Here is a 27,311-nt window from a genome sequence, read left to right as displayed (position 1 = left end):
AGCAGATCAGTGGGTGTCTAGGAATGGGAGAAGGGGCGTGGATGGGCAAGAAAGTGGGATTACAAAGAAGTCACAGGAAGCTCTTGGAGGTGACAGATATGTTCATTATCTTAATAGTGGTGGTGGTTCTGTAGATATTTATACAGATGTCAAAACTTATCAAATTATCTAGTTTACGTATGTGTAATTTAATTCAATCATCCATCAATAAAAGCTGTTAAACTTAAAAAAAAAATGGAAGAAGGCCTTTTGCAGCAACATGGATGGATTTAGAGATTATGATTCTAGGTGAAGTAAATCAGACAGAGAAAGGTGAATATCATATTATATCACTTATATGTGGAATCTAAAAAAAAGTGATACGAACGAACTTATTTACAAACAGTAACAGACCCACAGACATAGAAAACTAACTTATGGTTACCAAAGTGGAAAGGTGGGGGGAGGATAAATTAGGAGTTTGGGATTAACAGATACACAGTACTATATACAAAACAGATAAACAACAAAGTCCTACTGGATAGCACAGGAAACTATATTTAATATCTTGCAATAACGTATAATGGAAAGGAATCTGGAAAAGAATGTGTATATATATATGTGTGTGTGTGTGTGTGTATACACACATATATGTATACGTGACTGAATCACTATGCTGTACACCTGAAACTAACACAACATTGTAAATCAACTATACTTCTATAAAAATAAATAAATGTTTGGAAGCCACTAAACAGAGTTGAATCCTCACAATATCTGAAAAGTGTTTGACTTTCCTATCACATGAATATATTACATAAATAAGATGTCGTGCTGTTAAATTTAAATGGTAGGCTTGTGGTTTTTAAAACTTAGAGGCCTTAGATGATGGTGATGAGGATGAGGAAAGAGTGTCAGGGATGGGTTGTTTAAGTGGTAAGAACCCTTTTCTTCTCTCAACTCTTTTTCTCCTATATCCTATTGGACAGCCAAATGTTATCCTGTCCAAAACAGTAGTTCACGTGGCTGTTGAGCCCTTTTACTGTGTCTAGTGAGGAGCTGAACTGTCCACATTAATTAATTAAAATTATAATAGCCACCTGTGTCTAGTGGCTACCATATTGGACAGAACAACTCTAGAACACTTGTTGCTAGAAATCGGTTTCATCTTCATTCTTTCCCTGTCTGATTGCTATTTTAATTTTTCAACCCTCAGCAAAGGGTGACTGATAAAGATGAATCCTGGCAGTGGTGGTGGAGACTTCTGCTCTGGGAGAGGGAGTGAGTGGGGAGGGGGAGGGAAGCACATCTGAACTTTCCTGATCACACTTAGATGAACACCTCCATCGTTAAAGAAAGTTCTTTTGGACAGCACTGCTCTCTAGAGGGTTGCTGAAGGTGTCTGAACATGACAGGTTTGAACTAACATGCAAAATGAAATTTGCTGTCTGCTTACTTCCAAAGCCAGGAACTGGAAGAGTTACCACACTGTGCTGGCTGCCTGTCATAAAATGCACAGAGCAAATGCTACAATGAATCAGCCATCATGAGGCGGGCTCAGAATACAGCCTGGTCATCATTGCTCTGGACACCACGGCATGATGAGATCTGGGACTTTAGCACCAGGGCTGGATTTTATGTGGCTAGTTGAGAAACTATCTACAGAATATACTCGTACATAATGAATAAGCTTCCCTCACTGATAAATGCCAATTTTCCAGTGGACCATGGAAAATTGGCTATTTTTGGCCACTCAGTGGGAGGCCATGGAGCTCTTACTTGTGCTTTGAAGAACCCTGGAAAAAGCAAATCTGTGTCAGCATTTACTCCATTTTGCAACCAGTTCTCTGTCTTTGGATGGGTGGGAGGGCAAACATCTCTCCATGATTTGAAATCCGATCAAAATGAATGACAAGCTTATGCTGCTGCTGTTCTTAGTAAGTTTTATTCAGGTTCTGGTTAGACATGATCTGGGAGAGGTTGAGCAAACATTTCAGACAGACAGCTACTTCCTGGCATCAGTTGTTTTTAGATTACAAGCAGGTGATGATTATAGGTACTTTTCTTTGCAATCTTTTTTAATGACCACATCAGACTTCATGCAGAATTCCTGAATACAGGAAACATCAGGCACTAGACTCTTTTCTGAGTTACAGAAGTTAGAATAAAGAAAAATACAGTTACTAGATTTTAAAATACTCGTTTTCATGATACTGAAATAGTTTTTGTATTTGAAACATCTAAATAAATGTACATAACAAGAAAACGTGTAACACAAGAAAAGTTCAAGTGCATACTTATGATTGTAGAAGACGTATCAAACATGTTTGAGTGGCAGCACACAATTATTCAGACTTTTCTGTAGTTACTTTTTAGAAAATTTTGGGCTGACTGGCCTTATTTTACAGGTCTCTGACACTTTTTATGAGGTTGTAGTAAATCATTCAGGGATTGTCAGAGATCAAATTTTGTTGAAGGAAAATGAATTTTCATTGCTACATCTGTGAGAAGTAAGAAATTAATCACTTCCCCGCCCCCAAGTCAACTTAGAGTTAAGTACCGCCCCCTCCTCCGCCGGCATCCTCTCCCTCCTCCTCATCATGTGAGCAAACGGAACTATAAACTGTCCTCCACTCTGGGCTGCAAAATGCTCTCCCTTCCGTTTATCACCCTGTCCCCGCAGGTATTTGCAGAGGTCACATTGATTTTATTTCGTACAGTAATATTTCATCACCACTAGGAGAAATCCACAAAATTATAGAAAGATACTTAATAAAATTTCGAAAGTGTAGAATTTCACCCATTAATGCTTTTATTATTCTTAAAATGTGAAATCAAAAATGTAGCCCTTCTAGGGATTCTGTTTGGATTCAGGACTGCTTTCAGGAAGACCTGCCACATGGTCATGGGTGGTGGACTTGAAGGTTTTTATTCCAGCCAGGCCCTGGTTCCATGCCCCCAGGATGCCTGCAGCCCAGCCAGCCAGCCCTGGCACCAGGGGCTGGTCCTGGCTCTGGCTCTGTCTGTCCTCTCTGCCCTGCACAGAGCCCAGGCCTTACCTGCTGCCTCTTCCAGGGCCTCCCTCCATGCATGCACAGCCAGGTGGATCCATGAGTACCTTTGTCTTTCTCCTCTCAGTCACACACCTCCTGCTTCCCCAGCCTCCAGCCCTACTGATCCTTGAAAAGCAGAAGCATGGGAAAAGAGCCAGTGCTAAGCAAGTTCCCAGCTCCTCAGTCAGAGCCTCCTCCTGTCCTCCCACTACTGGTCCACTAACTATTAACAGATTCAGCAGTACACAAATAATTTCTGAAATGACAAAATGAACAAGGCATGTTCCCTCTCTATCATATAAAACCCAGCTGCCAATGGTCCACGTGAGATATTCAACAGAACAGTTATGCCAAAGCAAGAAGAATCACAACAACAACAACAAAAGGCAGAGTCTTTACAGACTTGCTTCAGGGAGCACAGGTGGATGCAGGCAGAGGTACCTCGTTAGGACTACCACCAGAAGCCTGGGTGGTGTAAATCAAAAGTGTGCACATGCACGCTCTTTGCTTAATGCAGGACTTTCCCTCTGTAGGATCAAGTTCTTGGGTTGGCAGCTGAGAAAGCCACTGACAGCTGGGGAGTTATTTTCTCCTTTGGTCACAAGATGATGGAGGTAATCTCAGATGGGAAGTGTGGGGGAGAGGAGGAGGAGGAGGAGACAAATGCTTGCTGCTCTGACCAGAACTGGGTAAGAAGGCTCATAGTTCTTCCTTTCACATAGATCAGACACCTAAATAACTCATGAGTCTATCCCTTAACATTTGATGAGAAACAGCTGGACACATCAACAAAACTCTTGAGGTGTCATAAAGGAGGATCAAGGCTTAAACCAGCCTTTATTTTCTTTTTTTTAAAAAGGATCATTACAAAATACTTAATCTGGGTTGCATTGTTCCCAAAGAGCTGAGGAATCCATAAAACCCAATAGAATCCTATTTTCCAAGTAGGGGATCTAGTGAGGAAAATTATTTGAAGTGAATCCTTCCTATTTCGTTGATGACTGTTGAACTCAAACAGGCAGAAACTTGGACATCTAGAGCTGACCATTGTGAAATGTTTTCAGTGCTTTGACTAGGCATAGACCTGACTGGAGGGAGTTCTTGTTTTGGAATTTTCCATGTGCTGTCTTAGAGATTCCATGAAACTGCAGATCAACCCACTCTTTATATGTATTAAACATACTCTGTATTTAATATATGCCATATATATAATACATATATACAATATTAAATTCGTAACAGACCACTGATTATAATATTTACTGTTTTAAATTGTTTTGAACAATGAAAGTTTCTTCTAGACAATGCATGTTTTCCAGATTTTTCCCTAACTAGATGGCATGTTTCACAATAATCAGTTCCATCAATACATAACGAGAGCCTTGTGTGCCAGCGGGATGGATATTTTGTTGGCATTTCTGTCCCTTAAAAGGGGGTTGTTAATTCTGGCTAAATTCTAGGTAGACTTTTCCACGTCTTTCAGTCTTTCGTTCTTCTCTGTCATTAGCCAGCCCACCTCAAAGCAACAGTGTATGAACATTACTTCAGCCGTGATCAAATAAGAGAGGCAAGTGTGTTCCGCTTAATAAACGTACTCTTATTTTTCACACTGAAATCTAATTCTCTATTCTAGTTGCACATTTTGACTTCACTTTTAACTTATAACTACAAAATATATCATATAGGAAATATCAAAAGAAATGAAAGAACATACAGATACTAGTGTGTCATGTTAGAATGATGTGTTTATTTTTTGTTCTATATTTTCATCCTTTTTAAGATATCCCATTCAAATGAAAGATAAATAATCTTGCCTTCCTACTCATAAACTCTTGTTTAATTATTGGTCTCAGGCAATTCACTTTCTCAAGCCTTCTTTATACTCAGAAGAATTAAATACCGTGTTGGCCCCTTTTTCTTTACCTTTTCTGGGTTTAAATTGGCTGCCAGATCTCTTCAATTCTCTTGGATAATCTCTTCCGTATAGACTGTCTCTAAACTTTTAAATCTGGCTCTTATTAATTCTGTTTTATTAATATTGTTTATTATTATAATTATTGATTAATTATAACTAATTATAATTAATTCGATTACTTCTCTTATTCTGTTTTCAAAGTCCTTATCTCATTTCTTTCCAATAATTAGAATTTTAAAAATATTTATTAAACACTGTGGGCAATAGTTTAATTTTCTGTACTATTTCAGACACACTTGTCTATTCCTCTGAACTCTGACTTTAAATCTGGATCTGTTTCAGTAAGCAAACCAACGAGACTGCTAACTGACGCTGATTGCATGTCATGTTCTGTCCTTGGTTAGGGCCACTGGGTACAGCTGTGCAGGTGTGCCTGGCACAGGGGCACCTTGCCAACAGGTGAATGGAGGCTAATTGTCAACACAAGCCGAGAGGAAGAGACTATGGGCAGCCCTTTCTTAAGCATTACATAATGATGTAAAATAAATTTGTGATATGTATGGTCCTGCTTTTAGGCACTTGACGATAGATAAAGGAGACTTAGAAAACAGAAAACAGGAAAAACATTTTAAGAGAGTAATTTCTTTATAATTTAATGAATAAACTGTAAATTTATTCAGATTTAAAGGTATTCATTCAGGAGGAAGAGATGAATGTGGACTGGACTATTTAGGTATAGCTCCAACAGATGAGCGGAATATAAAAAGAATCCTTAGGTTTAAGACCAGCAGTCTTATCTATTTCTAGTTACATAAAATTTTCATGCAGGGACAGCCTTATCCACAAAGTGAGTTATTAGGGACGTGCCCTGTGATTTGAGTGGTGTCCACCAGACCTCTTCATCTTCTCAAATGCCTCTGAACCTTATTTACCCCATCCCCTCCAGTGTGGGGGATTAGCGAGTTATCCCTCTAAGGTGTGGCCATCACAGGTGCCCTTAAAAAAAAGAAGATATTCCCCAAAGGGTGAACATAACAAACATGATCTGCCTGGATGATTCTGTTCAGTGAGGCTGATCGCACCTCTGTTCTGGAGAACCAGAGCCTGTGTTCACCTGAGCCTGAGATGCTGGCTTTGCAGAAGGACTTGGAAAGAAACGGCAGGAAGGAACCACGTCTCTGTTTTGCACTTCTATAACATCATTGATATCTCGATTGATTGTTAGACATACATGACTCTGAAAAAATATGATAAAAGCTGTGGCTCATCTGCTCAGAGAAATGCACAAAACCTAAACCATTACAGACGATTCATGGAGCTCACAGACTCCTGAAGCCTGTCTGGGATCTGAGGTTAACAATCTCTGTTCACTGAACAAATAAAAAGTGTCATTCTTAATGTCTGCGGTGCTGGGGAAACTGGCATTGCTCACCTTGGCTTTCTTCTATTCATAGTTCCTCCACTCGGCTTCTGTGCTCATCTTTCCCACCCACCTCCCACTTGTGGGTGAACAGAACCATCAAAATAATAACTAAGAATCCTCACCTTGGGAAAAAGGGGGCTGTGTGCTGCTACCTCCAATTTGTTTCCAAGCGCTAGAATTATGTAACCAAGAACAAGGTGCGGCCAAAGGAGACTGGGGCTGTGTGTTGTGGAAGGCAGGTGGGCGATGGAGGTGGTGTTGCAAAGGTTATGCATTGTGGCCAGTTCTGCCTTACTTGGTAGCTGCTCCGTCTAGGGAAAGCTCAGTGCAACTCCTTCATAGCAGGGAAAATCAGACCACACAGCATAGTATCAAAGAGCCCTCTCTCTCTTGTAGTTACTGAGTCAGGACATATGAAAGCAAGTAAGATAGAAATCTTTACTAAGAACCTTCACATGGCAAAAGTTTGGAATATTTTAAATTTCAGAGTCTTTGGCTTCTCCAGCACAAGCTTCCGGTGCTCCAGTGGAGAGGACGAGGGTCAGGAAGCAAGAGTTGGGCTACCCTGGTTCCCTCTTTGAGAAGAAAATGTAAAGAACTTATTCCCATGGTAAGTGCTCAGGAAGTCTTAGCTGTGACTGTAATGCTCTGTTTGCCTAGGTTGTGGCATTCTCAGTACTGACAATGTGTGGATCAACTGCTGGTATAATTGCCATTGATAACTCTCCACCTGGGACTTACTAAAATGAAATGCAGACTCTCATGGGACATTGGTAACATGTTCCTCAAAACTCTTTTAACTCCTGAGAAGGCAAGTTTGTAGAGGCATGTCATCATTATCCTTTCCTTGTCATGGGCTGGGAAAAGCTCCAAAAAAGAACACTGTGTCCATTTGGTGTTTTCCATTCTCTGACCAGAAAAGGGGAAAGGGGACTCAAGTAAAATAGCCAGGGGGCAATACTCTGGTCTTAGCATCTCAGCAGCCAAGAGGATCAGCCTCCTGCGTGTCAGATTGATCTGCAGGTGCACTCGGACCTCAGGAGCAGATTCTAGGAGATGATCATGGAAGCCTGGATTTCACCAGATTCTTGTAAGAGCTTTATAGAGTATGAACATTGAGATCCTGAGTCACCTACCCTGTGTCATGATTCTTGCAAAGCCCCTTCATATAAAAATAGTCAATTCAAAAGTTTTACAGTATAAAAAGAAAGGCAGAACCACAGACATTCCAACAGTGGACTCCCCTCTTCCCCATGTGTCTACTGTGTTATCCGCTTTCTGGTGCAGCCCTGGCTGGTGGCAACTGGAGTGTTCTCCAGAGGGACAAAACCAGTGGAGAGGAGGAGTCTCAGCTGCAATGTCGAGGCCCCAGGTAGAATGAGATGAGAATATGGTTAGCTCTGCTGAGACATTAATTCAAAGAAACTCTAAGGAAAAGATGTAGAAGTTGACATGGCTCTGGCCTCCTTGTACAGCAGATAACGAGATTATCTGCTATGGAGAAGGCGAGGTTGGGTTGGAATCTCGAGGTCTGAAAAGATTTAGACAAGCCCTGCATCTGTCCTCTTCTTTCCAACTCTACCACCTTCAGGGCTAATCCTACAAGAGGAAAATGTATCCATAAATATGTACTCACTGACCTTTCTGTGTCAGCCTTGGGAAATAGTCTCGAACCTTTAAACAGACACGACCCCTGCTTTCTTGGAACTTTTCAGGCTAGTTGGAAAATACAGACGATAAATGTTAGTTGTGAGGAAGAAGAGTTCACTGGGGCTAGCCCCATCGAGGGACCCACCACGCAGCAGGTGGAAGCTATGCGAGGTGGAGTCAGTTAAGGGGATAGTTCAGGCACCAGGTTAAGAGCCTTTACTTTCCCCTCCAAACTAGTGAATTATTTCTGAGACAGTTTCCCTGACTCCTGTCTCTTTCCAATCCCAGACAGCACCACCAAATTAACTGTTGTTGTCATGACTCTGCTCCAAAACTGTTAATAACCCCCCAATGCTTGCCCCTTGGGTTTCAAACAATGTAGACTAAGGTCGAAGGCCTCCACCAGCTGAGTATCCTTTCTTCCTAGACCTGAGCCCCACAGCTCTCCATTTCTGCTACGCTCACTGACTGTCCATACATGCCCCATCCTTTATCACCTCTCCACTTCTGTTCCTGCTGTCATTTACTCGTGAATGTCCTTCCCCCACTGCCTATTCTTACTGTCTTATTTCTGCTTGAAGGCTCAGCTCTTCCTTCCACCAGGAGGCATCCTCTGGTCCCCAGCACCAGAAGCAACCCCCTCTCTTCTGCACATCCCCAAACTTTGTCCATACGTCTCTTAGGACATTTTTTATAGTCTTCTTATACTCTGGTCATTTTTATACTCTTCATCTTCTCACTGTATGATAAACCTCAGGGGGGGATTTGTGCCTTATTCACTTTTTTTTTTACATTTTTTATTGATTTATAATCATTTTACAATGTTGTGTCAAATTCCAGTGTTCAGCACAATTTTTCAGTCATTCATGGACATATACACACTCATTGTCACATTTTTTTCTCTGAGATTTATCATAACATTTTGTGTATATTTCCCTGTGCTATACAGTGTAATCTTGTTTATCTGTTCTACAATTTTGAAATCCCAGTCTATCCCTTCCCACCCTCCACCTCCCTGGTAACCACAAGTCTGTATTCTCTGTCTGTGAGTCTATTTCTGTCCTGTATTTATGCTTTGTTTTTGTTTGTTTGTTTGTTTTTGTTTTTTAGATTCCACATATGAGCGATCTTATGTGGTATTTTTCTTTCTCTTTCTGGCTTACTTCACTTAGAATGACATTCTCCAGGAGCATCCATGTTGCTGCAAATGGCATTATGTTGTCGGTTTTTATGGCTGAGTAGTATTCCATTGTATAAATATACCACCTCTTCTTTATCCAGTCACCTGTTGATGGACATTTAGGCTGTTTCCATGTTTTGGCTATTGGAAATAGTGCTGCTATGAACATTGGGGTGCAGGTGTCATCCTGAAGTAGATTTCCTTCTGGATACAAGCCCAGGAGTGGGATTCCTGGGTCATATGGTAAGTCTATTCCTAGTCTTTTGAGGAATCTCCACACTGTTTTCCACAGTGGCTGCACCAAACTGCATTCCCACCAGCAGTGTAGGAGGGTTCCCCTTTCTCCACAGCCTCTCCAGCATTTGTCATTTGTGAATTTTTGAATGACAGCCATTCTGACTGGTGTGAGGTGATACCTCATTGTAGTTTTGATTTGCATTTCTCTGATAATTAGTGATATTGAGCATTTTTTCATGTGCTTTTTGATCATTTGTATGTCTTCCTTGGAGAATTGCTTGTTTAGGTCTTCTGCCCATTTTTGGATTGGGTTGTTTATTTTTTTCTTATTGAGTCGTATGAGCTGCTTATATATTTTGGAGATCAAGCCTTTGTCGGTTTCACTTGCAAAAATTTTCTCCCATTCCGTAGGTTGTCTTCTTGTTTTACTTCTGGTTTCCTTTGTTGTGCAGAAGCTTGTAAGTTTCATTAGGTCCCATTTGTTTATTCTTGCTTTTATTTCTTCTAGGAGGAAATTTTTGAAATGTATGACAGATAATGTTTTGCCTGTGTTTTCCTCTAGGAGGTTTATTGTATCTTGTCTTATGTTTAAGTCTTTAATCCATTTTGAGTTGATTTTTGTATATGGTGTAAGGGAGTGTTCTAGCTTCATTGTTTTACATGCTGCTGTCCAGTTTTCCCAACACCATTTGCTGAAGAGACTGTCTTTATTCCATTGTATATTCTTGCCTCCTTTGTCGAAGATGAGTTGACCAAAAGTTTGTGGGTTCATTTCTGGGCTCTCTATTCTGTTCCATTGGTCTATATGTCTGTTTTGGTACCAATACCATGCTGTCTTGATGACTGTAGCTCTATAGTATTGTCTGGAGTCTGGGAGAGTTATTCCTCCAGCCTCTTTCTTTCTCTTAAGTAATGCTTTGGCAATTCTAGGTCTTTGATGGTTCCATATAAATTTTATTATGATTTGTTCTAGTTCTGTGAAATATGTCCTGGGTAATTGGATAGGGATTGCATTAAATCTGTAGATTGCCTTGGGCAGTGTGACCATTTTAACAATATTGATTCTTCCAATCCAAGAGCATGGAGTATCTTTCCATTTTTTAAAGTCTTCTTTAATTTCCTTCATCGATGGTTTATAGTTTTCTGTGTATAATTCTTTCACCTCCTTGGTTAGATTTATTCCCAGATACTTTATTACTTTGGGTGCTATTTTCTTATTCACTTTTGTACTTCATAATCCTTTATACTCCAATGCAAAATATGCTTTGCTAAAATAAATGCTCTATTAATGATTATTGAAGTTAATGCTAGAGAAAAAAATCATATTAGATTGGATGTTTGGAAGTTTCCTGTAAACCTGTAAAAATTGGTTCTTAAGGGTATATTTTTGCATTCCTGGGACATAAGTGTCCTTATATATATATATGTAGATATATAGATATATATATTTCATCCATTCATTCATTCATTCTTCAGTATAAGTATATTGAATACCTACCAAATGCAAGGCATGTGCATAGTAGGGGTAGCACTGGCTCTGGATATGTGCGGTGCGTGCGTTCATTTAGCAATGTCATCGATGACATAAACAGTGTCATTTTATTTCCCTTCGTTCCAGACAAAGGGGAGCAAAGAGGCACTCCTCATCACCACTGTTGGACAAGAGCAATGTGTGATAGGAAAAACTTTCATTTAAGTTGTGACCTGAGGGGTCAGAATAAGCCTTGGAATGCACAGAACCAAATTAGATGCAATTTTAACATCGACAGAGAATGTTGGCTTTTTAGACACTGATCCGAGTTTGTTTAGAAATTTTGCTTTAAGAAGTATCAATTACTCCCCCTCCCTTTTCTCTCTTGTCTATAATTATTTTCCTAGCATTCATTCAATGAAGAGCTCAAGTGTACTTTTTAGATTGAAATTAATAACAATTGAACATCAACATTTTCCTTCTAATAGTGTTAATAAAAAAGTAAAAATCTCCATTTTGTAATTATAATCAGTATATAAAGAGGAATGGCCACAAATACATACATAAAAGTAAATTGGTTTGGGGGTACATTTGTTTTTAAATATTCAGGCAATTTACTTTCTTTTAAAGATGTTATGTATGTAAAATACACTTTAAACACATTTAAAAATGTTTAAAATGTTGTTACAAAATATGAGTGCATCTGAACTTGACATCTAGCTAAAGCAGCTCTTGTCCACCTCCCTCTCCAGCCAGGACCTTTATCCCTATCCTGGGGTTGGGGAACACACAGGCATGCCTCTTGCTTCCTAAGGATCCATCACTTCTCTGCACAAGTCTTTGAGGAGCCAATCTATCTGTGGCTCCTTCAGCCAGGAGCCTCTCGGATCTTTCCAGACTTCTTTGCAATGCTGCCTGATGCGGTGAATTCATTTCTTTCAGAGCCTGGCGCTTGGCAGGGTCCCTTTCTCTTCCTCTGCCTCCCTCATCTCCCTCTCTTTTCTCCCACGGCCCATCTGCCCCTCCCCTCCTCCATCCCCCTCTCCTCTCTGCTCCCCTTTATTTCCACTCCCCACCCGCGGAGCCTGGCTCTCTTCCCTTCCTCCCTCTCCCTCTCTCTCCCCCTCGGCTTGTCTGTATTTGGAGCTCCCGGAAGCCGCCGGCCACTCTCCCCAGGAGCAGCGTGACTGACACCGACTCCTACTCTGGGGGGAGGAGGCGGAGGGGAGGAGGGCCGGCGGGAGGAGGGCGCGAGTGGCCGAACCCGGCGTGGCATTGCCGGGCACCAGACCCCAGGACCCCCAAGCAGGTAATCCGGAGCGGCCGGGCCGGACGAGGGTGGGGAGGGGCCGGCGTGCAGGTGCGGGGGGCGCCCCGCGCTCGGAAGTTGCGCTCGGTGGGTGGGGTGCAGAGAGAGGGGCCGGGGCGCAGGGCGCGAGGAATAAAGGCAGCGCGGGCGCCTGTGCGGCCAGGATGCCGGGGATGCGGGCGAGAGCGGGGGCCTGGGCGCCGGGGACCGGGCGCGGGCGAGCGCCCCATCTGGGTCAGCGCAGCGGCGCCCGGAAGGCGGGGGTGCAGGCGGGGCGCGGGCGCGGAGCGGCCTCGGGGCTGGACCTGCGGCCCTGGGCCTCGCTGCTGCGCGCCAGGCCCGGCTAGTTCTAGGGGGGGCTCGCCCGCTCGGCTCTAAGCCTCACGGGGGTGCGGGGTCCGGGGAGCTGTCACTGGGCTGGATCTAACCCTAGCCAGAAAGTGCTGGAAAGAAACAGACCTGGCTTCTCTGCAGAACCTGACGAGGCCACGAGTCACTTTGAAAAAAACGTAAAGGCCACTGAGGCAGTGAGGGACAGCTCCGGAGAGGGCACCTCACCGCTGGGTCGCAGTCTCCTTGGGTAGAGGGTTGTTTGTGGAAGTAGCAGACGACCTTTCTGTACTGCCATGGGAGTGGGGTCTGGCATCACGAATAGGCTGCAAGTTTTGGCAATACTTGAATTGATACATTCTCTAAAGTGAGTCAATATGAGTGGCTGCGTTTAGGATACTGAAGTAGGATTAGACCCAAACAGCCAAAGTGGAGGTGAACACAGTAAAAAAGGTCAAGAACCTTTGACTTATATAGCCATGGGAACGCAGAAGCCTGCGGGACTTAAAGCACCAAAGTTTACCAGAATTGTTTGGAGGTATTATTTCTTTACTGCTTCTTTTGGTTTAAGGACTATGTCTTAGAATTCTTGGTAAAATATCTAAGCCCGTTTAATTGTGGAGTGGTCTTTGGAGAAATTGTTCTTACAGTTATTAGAGTCTAATTAGACTGTAAGCCTCTTGAGGGCAAGGATGGGGTTTTGGGTAGTTGTTACTGCGCCCAGGAGTATTTGACTCACAGCATGCAATGAGCAGGTGATAAAAGTTTGTTAAAATGATTCACCCGATAGTTTTGAATATGGCTAGATCATGACTTTTTAAAGATACTACACTATTTTACTCTGTGATCCCCAAACCTAAAAATCCTTAATAAAATTAGAATCGAGATATCATATTTATTAAAGAGAAGAAATTGACTGTGAGAAATCATAAGAGTGACTGTCAAGGTGGGCTTGTAGGAAATAGATTTTGCTGCTAATCGTAGGAGTGAGAAGTAATTTACCATGTTGATACAAGGTAAGATTTGGCAAGCTTTTTGAGTAAAGGGCTGGATAGTAAACCTGTAGGCTTTGCTGACTGTGTAGTCTCCGTAGTAACTATTCATCCGTGCTGTTACAGCTTAAAAGCAGCCTTAGACAATGCCCAAAGGGATGGTATGGCCGTATTTCACTTTACTCACGGTCACTGAAATTGGAAGGTCACTTGATTTTCACCAGTAGTGAAATAGTCTTCTTTTTTTCAGGCATTAAAGATGTAAAGTTCATTTTTAGCTTGGAGAGGAAGGGTGATAGAAAAACAGGAGGGGAGAGGGGGCAGGTTTGTCCTGTTGGTATTAGTTTGCTACACCTACCTACCATGTGATTGAGTTTGGAGAGGAACCTTTTGAGAGTATTAATGGGCCAGATTCTCTGAGTGCCTTAAGTCATACCCAGGAGTTAAGTTAAATGCCTTTAAGACTAGCATTAACTTATTTTAGGCATTAGAGTGTTTTGTTTTGTGTTGAATATTTCCTAACAGATATCTTTATGCTTGAGGTTTTGTTTTTAATTCAATCATTATGTAATAGATTATACAAAAAATAATATGCTAGGTTTATGTAAACTATAAACATATTCAAATGACCACCTGTAACCTTGTCACGGCTTTAAAACCTAAGGCTTAAGGACTAGATAATTGTGAAAAAGGAACCCACAAAATGGGAGAAAATATTTTAAAATCCTGTACCTGATAAGGAGCTTGTATTCAAAATATACAAAGAGTTCTTACAACTCAATAATAAACAGATAAATGACCCATTATGAAAATGGGTCTGAATGGATATTTCTCCAAAGAAGATATGTAAGTGGCCAATAAGCACATGAAAAGATGCTCAACATCATTATTCATCAGACAAATGCAAATCAAAACCACAATGAGATACCACTTCACACCCAGGATGGCTAGAATGAAAAAGTCAGATAACAAGTGTTTGTGAGGACATGAAGCAATTGGAACCCTTATACGTTGCTGGTGGGAATATTAAATGGTGCACCTGCTTTGGGAAACAACTTGTCAGTTCCTCAAAAGTTAAACGTAGAGTTACCATGTGATACAGCAGTTTCATTCTAAGTGTATACATCCAAGAGGAGTGAAAGCATATGTCCACACAAAAATCTATGCACAAATGTTTATATCAGCACCATTCATAGCAACCAAAAAGTAGAAACAACCCAAATGTCCATCAGCTGCTGAATGGATAAATAAAATGTGTTATATCCACACAATGGGATATTATTTGGCCATAAAAGAGAGTGAAATGGACAACATGTATGACCCTTGAAAACCTTATTGTAAGTGAAAGATGCTCGTCCCAAAAGACCAAACATTGTATGACTTGTTCGTATGACAATGTCCAGAACAAGGCAATCTATAGAGAAAGAAAGCAGATTAGTGGTTGCTTAGGAATGGGAGTTGGTGAAGTGGGTAGGTGATAGTTGAAGGGTACAGTGTTCTTTTTGAGCTGACAGAAATGTTCTAAAATTGACTGGTGATGGTTTTGAACATCATTGTATTGTTTGGTTTGTACACTTCAGATGGGATGAATTATATCATATGTGAGTTGTATCTCAATAAAGCTGTTAAAAAAATAAACAGAAGACAAGGGGGAAAAAAAGAATTAGATTGCTGCCTATACTGTTGTATCTTTCTTTTGCTCTTCTCCTATGTCATTCCCTGTGCCCCCTCAATCCTGGATTTTGTGTTAACCATTCCCTGATTCTATTGTCAAATAGTTTTATGACATATGTATGTATTCCTGAACAATACTATTTAGGTTAGCTTTTTTTTTTCAGTTCATAAAAAGGGTGTATACAATCATCTCACTTTTAAAAATCTTAAAATTAAGTTTTAAAGAATCATCCATATTGTTGTGTGTAACTATATATTATATGTTGGCAAATATTCTACGGTTTATTTATCCATTCTCTTATTGATGGGCATTAGAGTTGGTTCCTGTGAACACTCTTTTTGAACACTCTTTTCCATGTGTCTTGACACACGTGTGTGTGTGTGTGTGAATATGAATGTGCAGTGTATTTTTGTTTATTTATTTAGAGAGATTAGGTTTATTTATTTATTTTATTAGTTTATTTATTTTATGGAGGTACTGGGGATTGAACCCAGGACCTTGTGTGTGCCAAGCATGCACTCTACCACTGAGCTACACCTTCCCCTGGAGATGTATTTTAATGACCAAAATAAAGAGGATGATTCTGCTTTTGACTTACACACTAATGGTATATCCTCAACTTACTCATTCCCCCAAACTAAGTGGTTAGAACTGAGATCCTGACTTCTCCTCCTATTTAAATTCTAATTGTAGTATCTATTTTCTCATGTCTTAATAAGTATGAAAAAAAGCTATTCTAAAATTTTACGGCTGAAATCCACTTACTCCAATCGCATATGAGCATCTTCAGCCCCTGATATCACCTGGTTTTAGGATGGGACAGAGGACAACTTTTAAATCAAAGAGACAGTAAGCATGGTATAAATTTCACTTAACATTTTCCTTGTATATGTATACTGCTGAGTAGTTCAGTATTTCTAACATGATTTAGTTTGGTTATTCTGGTAACAATAAACCAATTGGAAATCTGGCATTTTAGCATTGGGCTCTTTCTGGTTCTGCCCTGATTCAGGCTGTGAGCTTTGGCCGTTCATTCAGGAGATTTCTACTTGTACTTAGGAAGGGGGCAAGCACCCTAAGATCAGAACAGGCCATTATAAGATTTTTTTATAGTTAAAAAAAGTTTTAAAATTTTTTAGAATTAAAAAAATGTAATAGTTTCTTAAAATTTTTTTAATTGGCATAAAAGTTACCATTTTAACATGAAAGTCAATGACATTAGGTGCAATCGCAAAGTTGTTCGGCCATCAGCATCATCCATCTCCAGAACTTTTTCATCCTTTCAGCTGAACCTCTGTACCCATTAACGACAAACCTCCATTTCCCTCTTCCTCCAGCCCCTCGCAACCACCATTCAACTTTCTGTCTCTATGAATTTGCCTATTCTAGATGCCTCAAATAAGTGAAATCATGCAATATTTGTTTTTTTTTAACATGAGCTTTATATCCAGGGGAATTCCATCTCGTTTTGTTTTTCTAAACTAGACCCCTTTCCCACTTAGGAAAACATATCTTCTTTTACTGAGAAGTTACATATAATAAGATGGTTTCCCTTTCATTATACAGCCCTATATGGAAGGGACATGGAAGTTGTCTAAAACAAGAACTTTCAGTTATTATGGATGTGATCTTCATCTGCCCTGTCTGGTTAGTGAGACATCTAATAATCCTTGCTTCTCATTAACCACTTAGCCGAGTGGAGAAGGTGCAGTCATCCCTAATTAAAATTTCACCTCTGTCTGATGAATAGATGAATTACGTAACTTTCGAGGTTCCTGATGACCCCCAGCTTCTCAGAATTTAAAGGCCATTCTGTGATACAAAAGTCTAACCTAAAATCATTCTTGTTTTGACAGAAAGGGGTATTAAAGAGCAGTAGGGTTCTGGGATTCTGAAAGCCGAAGTGAGGTGGTCTAAATGGTAGTACTGAAGAGGAGGATGGTTCCTGGAGAAGCGGGATGCTGCAGACACCAAAGACAGACTTTGAAGTACATAGACAACACTGGCTGTCTTGTGTCCATATTTGTGCACACTTTAATGAGAAAATAACCGTTACTGCTTGGCATCAGTCCACGGAGATCCAGAGAAACTCTGGGATCCATTGATTCATTCCCCTATTATGAATGACTGTTGTATGACCAGCAGTGCAAATCACTGCAGATGCGAAGGTAAATAGCAGTGAAGGAAGATATAAAGACCATGAAACTGTGAACATAGGTCTCAAAGGAGCGACTTAGGTGGTTTTCATCATTCGTTCCAACCTGGTTTCTACTTAGTTTTATTTGAGGAAGAATTGCTGAATTCCTATCAGATGAACTGATTATTTTAATCTAAGGCAACAAGAAGCAGTCAGACTGGACACACTAATAAACTGGCCAGTCGAGTTTTCCAGAACCAGGTAAAATAGACTTCTGGGTGGTAGATGTATAGTTCAGTCTGACTATAGTGTGATGCATAGCTGGGGATGTCCATTTTCTGCCGTCTCGGTTTAGAAGCCTGTGTATTGCCCAGAGTGTGTAGGTAAGGGATTAGAGTGATGTAAGAGTGGTCTTTCCGTCTAAAGAATACTGCCTGGTACCTCTGTTCACCTCTGTCCAGTGGCAGGAAGCTCAGATAGCTGGCATAGTGAGTAGGTTGATGGAAATGTCCATTTAATTGGTTGCTTGGCCTCACTTTCTAGCGTGATAAAAGCTGTGGCTAGAGGTTTCCAGGGGTATAGTGCAGGTTCTCAGGTATTAAGGCAAAATTTGTAAAGTTTGAATATTGACTCCCCCTGCTCCGTTTCCATTCTTATTTGTTTCTTAGTACTCTCATGGTACCACTGGCTGTGCAGAGTCCCCGCTGCGTGGACACTCTCCTTTCCCTCTTCTTCCTGCTTCCAATGGCCTCTCCCTTCACTAGGACTCCTTTCTCAGTGCCTCTTATGAGTGGAAGTTGGACAATTTTCTAAAGTTCTTCAGTAACTGAAAACTTTAAAAAAGAGGTTTGTTAATGCAAATGAGTCCCTAGGTAATACTGAATTAGGGATGAGGCTCATTTTTATGCTTCTAGCTTTTGGCTGGGAGTTTTCAAACTGGGTACGTTTACTATACACAAAGACTTCTGTAAGATCCATGCACGTGAGTGTTTGGAGAAGATACGTTTATAAATCTTCATCTTTCATAAGTGCTTTTTACCTAAGACTGACTTCTAGAGAGTGGATTTGTAACAGGGGTGCAAGTTCCCTTTCACACCTCCTTTTCCTTAATCACCTTTCTCTTTACATAAGAAAGGCCTTTCTCTAACCCATCTTATTAGTCCATTTTACTAAAAGGCCTATCTCTTACCCATTTTACTACAACGCACTGCCCGAGGATGTAAAAACCTAGGGGATGGAGAGGGCAAGAATAGGGGATATTTCAGAATACCAGTTTTAGGGGTGACAAAAGTGAATAATTCTAATACCTGGACAGAGATACTCTTACAAGTCTTCAGTTTTCTAAATCTTTGTTCAAACAAACAAACAAGCAAACAACTGAAAGTCAATCTAATCAAATTATAAACTAATGTTAAAGGATAAATTTTAAAAGATGAAATCATGATTCTCATACATATAAAAAAATGAACATTTAAAAACTAATTAAAAAATGAGAGAGCCAGAAAGGTCTTAAATCAGTTCAAGGGAGACATTGACGGGAATGCTAAAATGAATTTGCTTAATAGGTGTGAACTGGCTTCTTCCACAGTGGGAGAGGTAAGTCCATTGAACCTTCCACAGAATAAATTTTATTTACATGCCTATTCACAATTATTTCCTTGCTTTACTATCAGTTTTCTACAAGTTAACTTCTATCGCTACAGAGTTGTAAAATAGCTGAGTCGTGGACGACAAATGGCAGAGAGAACCCAGATGGATGAGTAGTTAGGCTACTCACTAAATTTCCATCGTCCCCGCTTCTTCCTTACATTGATGATTAGATTAATTTGGATATTTAGTCACCATGAAATGTTTAGTATATAACTCAGAAGAATTTTAAAGAAATGAATGACATTTCTATTACAAAATTTCATCCTTTCTCCTCTCCTCATTTGTGTGAACAGTTTCTCAGCATTTATATTGATAAAAACAGAAATTGAGAATCGCATTAATCTTTAACCCTGACTCATTCTAGCAATAAGTGTACTCAGCCACATATGCATGAAATAATTGAAAAACAAAAGAGCGTTTTCCAATAAAAATGCTTTTATTTACACTTAGTAATTATCTGTCAATGTTTGTAATATTTTTGTTGTTTTGATGACTTTATTCTAATAAGAGTTACAATGGTAACAATCAGAAGAGCATTTTTTAACCCTTGAATTTAAATTTTTATATATATATATACACACATACATATATATTCTTTTGATGCAGAAAAGTATAATAAGTATAATAAAGGATGTTAAAACATAAAGCTAGGATAAACTCTTACAAAGCAAGAAGAATGGAAATATAAATTCAAGGAAAAAATATAATCGTACAGAATTTGTGATTGTCAAAAAGTAGCCTGTTTATGTATTCTTTTAAAATGAATGATGATGGATTTCAGTGGATATATTTCAACAAGTGATAAAGTAGTTTCACGTTTACCTGTCAGTACAGAGTGCTGCACTTCACAACAACTCACATTTTGGTGAAAGTTTTTACATGCCAACCTAAAAATGTGCAAGACAGTTTTATGAAATTCTTTTAGGATGTATTCAAGTAAGAATTTGAAAATCCCTTTGTAGTTTATCCTGTGTCTGTTTTCTGACCAAAAATCAAGAGTCTGTGATGTGGCAAACCATTTCTGCAAGTTTTGCCCTTGATAAATGAACCAATGTATTGATTGACATAGTGATTCCTTGTTCTGCTAGATTTAGAGAAGGCATTCAAGAACTCAGGTTCTTGATACTTGTGACGTCTCCCCAAAGAGAATAATAACCCATCACAGTTCGTTTGTTTCTTTCTTTTTAGGCAGTTGTATCTTCACTTCACTCATCTTTCCTCTTCTCCCCTCCGAGGCACTCACTGTAAGGCACTACATGTGGGTGTGTGTATATGTGTAATAACCAGACAGATGGCACTGTTTGGATCTGTGAATGTATAGTTTTCACCAAGTTTGGGAAGTTTTTGGCCATTCTTTTTTTTTTTTTTCTCCTCATTTTTTTTTCAAGTATGTTTCCTACCTCAGTCACTTTGTCCTCTCCTGGGGTTCTAATGATACAAATATTAAACCTTTTAATATTGTCCCACAGGGTTTTTAGGCTTCATTCACTTTTTTGTTCAACCTTTTTTCTCTCTGTTCTTCAGGTTATCTGTATCATCAGATTTATTGGCATTCCCTTTGTCATCTCCATTCCACTACTGAGCCCATCCAGTGCATTTTTTACCTGTTATTGCAGTTTTCAGTTCTAAAATTTTCACTTGTTTCTTTTTTTTAGGTTCTATGTCTCTGCTGAGAATGTCTATCTTTCCACTCATTTCTAGAATGTTTACCTTTATTTTCTAGAGCATAGTTAAAACAGCTCCTGTAAATCTATGTGATAATTCCAACATCTGTGTCGTCTTGGAGTTGGTATGTGTTAATAGTCTTTTCCCTTGAGAACTGGTCACATTTCCCCTGGTCTCTTGCATGTCAAATATTTTTGATTGAATTATGGACTTTTTGAGTATCATGTTGTGAGATTCTGAGTCCTTTCGAAATGCTCAAATTTTGTTTTTATCAGAGAGTCAGCCCAGTTCTGTCTTGCATCCTGTGGGCAGTGGTTCCAATATCAGTTCATTTTTTCAAGCCTTTGCTCTGCTGATACTGGATCCCCCAGAAGCACTATTTAGGGGTTAGTCTGGGAGCTGAGTAGTGGGACTTGAGCAGAACTTACATATCCTAGTGCAGTTCTCAAAGCCTTTGGATCTGTCCCACACATACACAGCTCAGGGGCACAACTGGGGTTCCCACTGGTTCATGCACAACATCAAGAGACCCCCTTCATCAGCTGTCTTCTCTCCGGGATCCTTCCCTCACTCTTCTGCCCCTATGAGCCTTTTTTTCTCCTAGTCTTATGGCCAGAAAGACTGGATTTCTCTTGAGGTTTTAGCTGCTCATGCTGCTGCAGTATGGTTCCCCAACATGGGGGCCATCCTTAGGGCAAAGCACTGAGGGAAAAATAAGAGGGAAAAATGACAGGGATTCTGCCTACACTCCTTGGGTCACAAAGGCCCCTTTCCCTGCTCTTCTGGCAGTAAGACCAGGGTTTTCTTGGAGAAATTCTAGCTGCCTGTGCTGCTTACTGCTCTGCCAGGCAGTTCTGTGACTGCAGCCACCCTTGGGAGAGAGAAGAAAACCAACAACAACCCGGACTCTCCTTCACATTCTACCACTTGTCGAAGCCTCCTTTCCAAGTCCTCCGCCCAAAAACAGGAGGTTCCCTCGGAGTTTGCTGCCTGCACTCCCTGTGCAGTTCCGACCTCAGGTCAACTCTGAAGGGAAAAGAGGAAGAAACCCAGAAATGGATCCTTTTTTCAAGTTTAGATTGCCCTCCTCCACTCCCCTGCTGTTGTTCAACCTCCAAAGTCAGGGAGTTGCTTTTTGTGTTTTGAACACAGTTTAGGGACAGGCTGTAGTTCCCTCTGAGGCTACTGTTCCATCACTGGTAGCGGCTCCCCTTCCCTCATCCTCTCTCCCCTGTTCTCCACACATCCCGCCGTTCTTTTCTTTCTGCTTTCTCCTCTCTCTCTGTTTCCTCTTTACTTTGGGCTCCCAGGTCCAAAGAGCAAAAAAGAACCTCTAGTCTTTAGGCAGTCCACAGCTCTATTTGAAAACTCTGATTTTGTCACAAGTAATAAATCAAAGTCAAGAATGAAAGCAGACCCAGGAGGCTGGAGACATGTGAAGAAGCAAAAAAAAAAGGTTGGCAGGGAGCTCTTGGGCCAAATCCGTCATCACCTGGCTATTTTAAATCAAATGATCACAGTTGCACGTGTTGAAAATGTTCATACATAAAACGGGCCCACTGCTTAAGAACTGATTCTTAGAGTTTTTCTTTTAAGAGAGTTGCTGGATCTGTTATTCAGTTGTCTATAAATCCTACAGTGAATGCTAGAGTTTTGAGATTAGAAGGAATTTCAGCAAACCTAGTACTTTTGTTATTCCAGAGAGACATGGCATTAGCAGTATTCTCCTAGGGCAAACTACTCAGGCAATAGAAATAAAAGCAAAAATAAATAAATAGGACCTAATTAAACTTACAAGCTTTTGCACAGCAAAGGAGACCATAAACAAAATAAAAAGACAACCTATGGAATGGGAAAAAATATTTGCAAATGATGCTGCTGAGAGGAGCTTAATTTCCAGAATATATAAACAGCTCATACAATTTAATAACAAAAATAACAAACAGCCCAATCCAAAAATGGGCAGAAGACCTAAACAAGCAATTTTCCAATGAAGAAAAATGGCCAATAGGCACATGAGAAAATGCTCAATATCACTAATTATCAGAGAAATGCAAATCAAAACTACAATGAGGTATCACCTCACACCAGTCAGAATAGCCATCATTTAGAAGTATACACATGGTAAATGCTGGAGAGGGTGTGGAGAAAAGGGAACCCTCCCACACTCTTGTTGGGAATGTAGTTTGGTGCAGCCATTATGGAAAACAATATGGAGGTCCCTTAAAAAACTAAAAATAGACATACCATATGATCCAGCAATCCCACTTCTGGGCATATACCTGGAGGGAACTCTAATTCAAAAAGATACATGCAGTGAAATGTTCATAGCAGCACTATTTACAATAGTCAAGACATGGCAGCAACCTAAATATCCATCAACAGATGACTGGATAGAGAAGTTGTGGTACATTGATACAATGGAATACTACTCAGCCATAAAAAAGAATAAAATAATGCCATTTGCAGCAATATGGATGGACATGGAGATTGTCATTCTAAGTGAAGTAAGTAAGAAAGAGAAAGAAAAATACCATATGATATCTCTCATATGTGGAATCTAAAAAAGAAAAGAAAAAAAAAGAACACTAATGAACTCACCTACAAAACAGAAACAGACTTGCAGACACAGTAAACAATCTTATGGTTACTGGGGGAAAGGGAGTGGGAAAGAATAAATTTGGGAGTTTGAGATTTATAGATGTTAGCCACTATATTTAAAAATAGATAAATAAATTTCTTCTGTATAGCACAGGAAACTATATTCAATATTTTGTAATAACCTCTAATGAAAAAGAATATGAAACAAATATGTGTGTGTATGTGTGTGTATATATATATATATATACACATACATACATACATGACTGGGACATTATGCTGTACACCAGAAATTGATACATTGTAACTGACTATACTTCAATTAAAAATTTTTTGAAATCCTAAAGAAAAGAGAGTATGGAAAGCCCAAAGGCTCACATTAGCTGAATCACAGGAGAAAGCCACAGTGGTTCTAAGTGGGAAAAACTAATCTAGTATCTCCTTTTAAATGGAAATTTCTCCTGTGGAAATCTGGCTTTTTGCCTGATCCAGGATTATGCCAGTGAGTGGGCAGGCAAGGGAAAGGCAGTGAGGGGTAGCCAATTAATTAGTCAATCAAAAAATATTTATAGAAGTCTCCATGTACTCAGCAGCATGCAGACTCAGTGGGAGATACAAAGAAAGTCAGCTACAACCTCAGCACAGTAAAAGCTCGGACTGGTCTCCTTGGGAGGCAAGGTGCCCATGTGCTAGCAGGAAAGATGGCAGGAGGCAGTATTTTAACTGTGCAGTATGTCTTGGAGATACCAAGTGTGTAATACAGACAAATAGGCTGTTATTCTGGGCTTATCACCACTTACTCTGTGCCAAGGGGTGTCAGTTTTCAAAGCAGCTGTGAAAGCTGCTTTTTATAGCTGGTTTGAATGAGTACTCAGGGCCTTAGCAGACCCCTTACCACCGAGCCTAGGATGGCTTGGGTGAGAAAATATGAAGGATCAAGGAGTGTTATCTTCCAAAAATGATTCCATAGAGATTGTGCTTGTGTCCTCCTCAGAGGACTATTTAAAAGCAAAACAGTCATTATTGAAATGTTTAGGGCAGAAGCTTTGTGACTACAAAATTACTAATCACCTAGCAAAATACTTATTTTAGAGTAACCATTACACAGGGACTTGAGAAAACCTCTCTCAGAGATATTGGAAGAGTAAGTATATGGACAGAGGAAAGTGAAATGTTGAGAAAATAATAACAACAGGGTACTGCCCTGAAATTTTCAGCTAGCCATTGCCATCGGTCAGGTCTTCTAGATGACTGGCCAGCATTTCGCGTACACGAAGGCTGGATGTAGATCTGACTGTTCCTGTGAGAGTGTTACGAGATGGGGTGTCTTCCTAACAGTAGCTAACATGTTTGTCACACCGTATGCCAGACTTTTTATGCCTTTATATGCATATTTATAGCAATCCAATATACAGATAGCAGCGAAAGCAAACAAAATTAAGCTCTTTTCCCAGTGTCTCCCAGCTAATGATTCCAAAGCCAGGGCCACTCCATACTACCCCTGTTAAAGATGGGCAAAACAATTGAGACCTTATAAAATGTTTGAAAGTGTGGGGAACTCTCCATTCCTGGAAACTACTGTGAAAAAGGATAGAAATAATGTTTCTCTTCGTCTTTAAGTGTAGTCATTGTACTTTTGGCATAACGTTGGACATTTGACATAAAATTGTACAGTGTTAGGAATTAAATATCTGCACTTTAATGATGGGTTTTATAAGATGATCAGTGAAGCCAAAAAAAAAAAATTAAAACGATGACAGCTACCTCTTCTCCTAGGAAATTGTCTCCAGAACACCTTTTATTCCAAGACAGTATATGAGAAAATACTGATTGGCTATATTCTTATTGAAGTATATGAAGTTTTTATAAACGTATGCAGTTGGTGTGAGAGAAGTTTGAATTGCTTAAATATTTACAATGCTAACTTCTTTATTTGAAAACAAACAAACTTGTTTTATATAAACTCACCCAGACACAAACAATATCCAGTTGCCCATTCAATCTTTTTTACACCTCTTAAAAATCATTTATAAAGAAAATATTTGCTTAACCACAAAGCACATCATCACGAAAGTTCAAAACACTGGAGACAGGTAAGATCCCAAAAACTTCCTCTGGAGAGGAGAACACAGGTTACATACGAAGAATGAAGAATCAGAATGGCTTTGGACTTCTTAATAGCAGCCTGGGGAGCTGGAAGAAAATGGAGTGATGCCTTTAAAATTGTGAAGAAAACTTCCAGCATGGAATTCTGCACTCAGCCAAACTGATACAGAAAAAAATGAGGGGTGTGAAAGGACGGCCGTGTCCCAGGTCTCAGACGAGTCCCTGGGATGTGCCCCACCAAGTGAGGGTCCTTGGCTTCGTGCAAGAAAGAATGCAAGAGTGAGCCATAGTAGAGTGAAGGTAGGTTTATTCAGAGAGATACACACTCCATAGAGTGTGGGCTGCCTCAAAAGGCGAGAGAAAGGCCAAGGGGCCTAGGAGATACACATTCCATAGGCAGAATGTGGGCTGTCTTACTGAGAAGGGAGAGCAACAGCCTCGGAGTGTGGGGTCTGGTAGGAAAAATGAGATCGGCCACAAGATGTGCGTGTTGTTAGTTTCTGTGGGCTCGGTAACTTCGTATGCTGACAAGTGAGAGGATGATTCCAACTACTCTGGGGAAGGAGCTGGGATTTTCCAGGAACTGGTCCATCACCCACCTTTTGACCTTTTATGGTCAACGTTGAAACTGTCATGGCACCTGTGGGAGGGCCATTTAGCAGCTATTGTATTTCAATAAGCGTATAATGAAGCTCAAGGTCTCCTGGAAGTTGAATCTTCCTCCATCTTGGTGCTGATTGCTGTGTCAGCCTTTTAATGGTTGTGCTCTGCCCCCTGCCCTCCTGTCTCAAAACCAGCAATCAAATGTGAGAGCAAAATATAGATTATTTTCAGACTTGTAAGTTCTCAAAAAATTGGCCTTTCATGTACTTTTTTTCAGAAGACAGTATTCTTCCTAGTTAAGAGGAAAGTATTCCAAGAAAGAGGATATAGAACCCAAGAAGCAGGTGATACCACATAAGAGGGAGAGCAGGGAAGTCCCTAAAATGAAGGTGGGGGCAGATCCCAGGTTATAGACGTGCAGCAGGCCTGCAGTGCATCCTTGCAGCTGGAGTGATTCTCCAGAAGAGATGCCTCTGGGAAAAAAAACTAAGAGAATTCCATATATGTCTGGCCTTATTGGAAGGAGACTTACACAATTAGGGGAAGAGTTCGGAGATGAGTAATCATTTAAGTCTACAAAAAACTGAGAAACTAAAAACCATGGCTCTAGGGAAACGGGCTGTGCATAAAATGGAAAACAATCAGTATACCTCGTGACTCAGATGGGAGTAGTCATAGTTGTGTTAACACTGATTGTCGGTCACCCAAAAATTGCGATAGAACACTATTGGCACAAAAGAAAACATGCATTTAATGTGCTGGGGGCATTGGGCAAGAAAAATGTAAACCCTCATGTTTTTGGTGGGAATGCAATGGGTAATGCCTAAAACTGAAGAAAATAAACAAGACGTAGAGATATAAGCACGCTATTTAGAGATAAGGAGGTAATTACTAAAAGAAACAGCTAAAATAACTGAACGTGGTTGACTCTCAAGACAAAGAATGAGAGGAGGCCGTCAGGGGACTGTTGTGTTTTTGTGATAAGCCTTGTAGAACTATTGACTCTTTAAATTCTGAGCATTCTTTGATAAAGATGAAAATTAAACTTTAAATGAAAAGCAAGGGGAAAATTCAAATAAGGAAAAAAAATGACAAAACGGATGAGTTATAGTCCCCATTATAAAAAGACTCAGAAGAAAATACTCATGAACTAATACGAAATAAGGAATTAAGATTAACCTCAGGTAGAATTTCCTAAAACATTAAAAAAAGAGAGTTATGAAATTCTATATTCCTCTCCCTTTTTCATTCCTCCTGCCCTCAAACTCTGGTCAAGTGTTTGTGTTTCTCCTCTGTAAGCCGTAGGTTATGGGGAACTTCAGCTCCAAGTTGGCT

The 27,311-nt window shown here is 40.2% G+C and overlaps 1 protein-coding gene across 4 annotated transcripts in view; it reads left to right on the top strand.

The window, feature by feature from the left end:
* The window catches only part of CAP2 (cyclase associated actin cytoskeleton regulatory protein 2), a 141,609-nt gene that overhangs the window by 14,503 nt on the left and 99,795 nt on the right, over positions 1–27,311 (top strand). For 2 of the 4 annotated variants that reach the window (XM_072945625.1, XM_072945624.1), the window contains exon 1: positions 12,102–12,217. The exons of 1 other annotated variant lie outside the window; for it this stretch is intronic. The gene's annotated coding sequence lies outside the window, so the exon portion shown is untranslated. Of the gene's footprint in view, positions 1–11,840; positions 12,218–27,311 lie in introns of those variants that run through there. One more of the 4 variants, XM_006198618.4, reaches the window with a different exon arrangement.

This window comes from Vicugna pacos, chromosome 20 (assembly GCF_048564905.1).
Source record: "Vicugna pacos chromosome 20, VicPac4, whole genome shotgun sequence".
Taxonomy (NCBI): Eukaryota; Metazoa; Chordata; class Mammalia; order Artiodactyla; family Camelidae; genus Vicugna; species Vicugna pacos.
This window is presented reverse-complemented; position numbering and strand designations above follow the sequence as displayed.